This window comes from Arachis duranensis, chromosome 3 (assembly GCF_000817695.3).
Source record: "Arachis duranensis cultivar V14167 chromosome 3, aradu.V14167.gnm2.J7QH, whole genome shotgun sequence".
Classification (NCBI taxonomy): Eukaryota; Viridiplantae; Streptophyta; class Magnoliopsida; order Fabales; family Fabaceae; genus Arachis; species Arachis duranensis.
Genome location: NC_029774.3, coordinates 54,534,861 through 54,537,946, shown reverse-complemented (window position 1 = coordinate 54,537,946; position 3,086 = coordinate 54,534,861). Strand labels below are relative to the sequence as shown.

Sequence of the window (3,086 nt, the reverse complement as noted above, 5' to 3'; positions counted from 1 at the left end):
GGATTATTGGTGCTGAGCAAGAGGAAGAGTACTTTGAACCCAACATGGAAGAGAATTTGGAGAATAATCATGAAAAAGAAGCTCATAATCATGCCAGAGAAGGCCATGCAAACTGGCCTGGGCAAGAAAGGAGGGTCTTAGGATCCTATATCAATCCTAATCCAGGAAACTGTGGAAGCAGCATTCAGAAGCCCACCAAACATGCCAACAATTTCGAGCTAAAACCTCAGCTCATCACCCTAGTGCAGAATAATTGTTCATTTGGAGGAGGTGCTCAAGAAGATCCTAATTAACACATGACCGCCTTCTTGAGGATTTGTGACACAGTGAAGTCTAATGGAGTCCACCCAGATGTCTATAGGCTGCTCCTGTTCCCTTTTTCACTATGGGACAAGGCATCCAAATGGCTTGAATCCTTCCCAAAGGAAAGCTTAACTAATTGGGAAGAAGTGGTGAACAAGTTTTTAGCAAGATTTTATCCTCCTCAAAGGATCAATAGGCTAAGAACTGAGGTGCAGACTTTTAGACAACAAGATGGTGACACATTTTATGAAGCATGGGAGAGATTCAAAGACTTGACAAGGAGATGCCCACCAGAGATGATTAATGAGTGGGTTCAACTTCACATCTTCTATGAAGGTCTTTCCTATGAGTCAAAGAAGGCTGTGGATCATTCATCAGGAGGCTCTTTAAACAAGAAGAAAACCATTGAAGAAGCCATAGATGTCATTGAAACAGTTGCTGAGAATGACTACTTCTATGCCTCCGAAAGAAGCAACACTAGAGGAGTAATGGAGCTTGATGAGCGGATAATTTATACGCTTTTTGGCATTATTTTTAGTATGTTTTTAGTATGTTTTAGTTAGTTTTTATTATATTTTTATTAGTTTTAAGTTAAAAGTCACTTAGCAGCCATCACCTCATCACCAACTCAAGAAGGAGTAAACATAGGAGAAGAATGTGACTGGGAGCAAGCCAACTATGTGGGAAACTCACCTAGACAATTTCATGATCCATATTCCGAAACTTAAAACTCTGGATGGAGGAATCACCCCAACTTTGGATGAAGAAATCAACAAGACCAAGGGCAAGATCAGAGACGCCACAATTTCAACTCCAACAACAATGCTACTCATCAAAACACCTCACAGAGATATTACCAATATCCATCTAACCAACATTCTCAACCACCTAAACTCAACCCACCATCTTTGACAGATGATAGGCTTTCAAAGATTGAGGTTCTGCTTGAAAACATATGCAGAGAAGTACAAGACAAAAAAGTGTTTAAGGAAGAAGTGCGAGCTAATATCAAGAACCAAGGAGAAAACATCAAGAGATTGGAATCCCAAGTAGGGTACCTATCTCAACAAATTCCCAAACCCACTGATGGATTCCCCAGTGATACAGAAAAGAATCCAAGAGGAGAAACAAAGAAAGTGAGATGGGAGGAATGCAAAATGATAACCACAAGTGATGAGGGGAGTATGAATGGAGTAGAACACCTCCAAAATAACCAAAGGAAAGCCAGGAGGAAGGAAGCTATGCAACTCAGCTTACATCCAAGGAAGAGCTAAAGAAGAAGGAGGTATTGAACCCATATGCACCTTTTCCCCACAGGCTTAAAGGTGGTATAGCAGGGAGAATGTACTCAAGGTTTCTTGATATGTTTGCATCTCTAGATGTAAATATACCATTCGTTAAAGCCCTCCAACAGATGAAACCTAAAAGGAAAGAACCTAAGTTGCTATGCATGAAACTCCATGAACCAGGAATGCTACTTCCATTTTATCTTCTTGTTCTTTCATTTCATTTTTCTTATACTTCAGTACTTGCTTAGGGACAAGCAAGCTTTAAGTTTGGTGTTGTGATTCCAGGGCATCTAGGCCAGTTTCACTGACCTTTTCTTTACTGTTTTAGGGTAGTTTCATGCATTTTCCTAGTGAATAAGGCAAGTTTTGGGTGAAAATACACTTACACCTTCATTTAAGCAACTATTGTGAATTTTGCATGATTTCATGAGATTTTTGCCAGAATTGCATGAGAATTTGATGATGCATAATCTCATGATTTTGGCTAGAGCTTTGATGCACTTTAATTGCTTGATTTCAGAACAAATGAAGCATGGAAGAACTACGTTAGCATTCACGTTAACTTATTTAACGTGACTACTAACGTGGGATGGCAAAGAGCTTGCAACATTAATGAGAAAAGTGATCACCAATAACGCCTACGAAGCCATTCATAGTTTACGTTAAGAGCCACGTTAACTAAGTTAACCTGGTACTTAACGTAGAAGAAAAAGAGGACTCCACGTTAACGAGAAACATGAACTCCAATAACATTTTTCCTCAACGTTAGTGGTAAAAGTGAACACCACTAACGTTGGAAAACTAGGCAATGCCCCACGTTAAGAGTCACGTTAACTTAGTTAACGTGAACTCTAACGTGGAAGAGGATCAACAACGCCAACATTAGTGACACTCACTTTTGTCACTAACGTTGGATCATTAGCATTGCCTACGTTAACTCTCACGTTAGGATTGTTAACGTGAAAGTTAACGTGGAGTTGAATTCAAAGAACCAACGTTAGTGACACTCACTTTTTTCACTAACGTTGGGAGATTGCTTCATTACTACGTTAAGAGCCACGTTAACTTAGTTAACGTGGGTTCTAACGTAGGGACTTAAGGCAATTGGAGCGTTAGTGACAAAGGTGAGTGTCACTAATGCTCTCGAAGGTGATAGAGACCAATGTTAAGAGCTACGTTAGCCAAGCTAACGTGAGATCTAACGTAGGGGCAAGAGGCAATCAACGTTAATGGGAAAAGTGATTCCCATTAATCTTTGCGAAAAGGGGCACAAGCCAACGTTAATGGGAAAAGTGAATCCCATTAACGTTGGCCAAGGATTGAGTAAGAAACGTTAGTAGTCACGTTAAGGTTTCTAACGTTGGAATTAACGTGGGTATATAAGGGTGGAACGTTAGTGGAAAAAGTGAATGACACTAACGTTCTCGCACTCAAAATATTACCCAACGTTAATCTCACTAAATGCCCAAGCCTAATTCATATTTCTCTGCAAGC

The 3,086-nt window shown here is 40.0% G+C and overlaps 1 non-coding gene across 1 annotated transcript; it reads right to left on the bottom strand.

The window, feature by feature from the left end:
* Positions 1-497: 497 nt before the first annotated feature.
* Positions 498-605, bottom strand: LOC127746175 (small nucleolar RNA R71). Its single transcript, XR_008007795.1, has one exon. It is a non-coding gene; the product is annotated as a small nucleolar RNA R71 (small nucleolar RNA).
* Between the last annotated feature and the right edge of the window lie 2,481 nt (positions 606-3,086).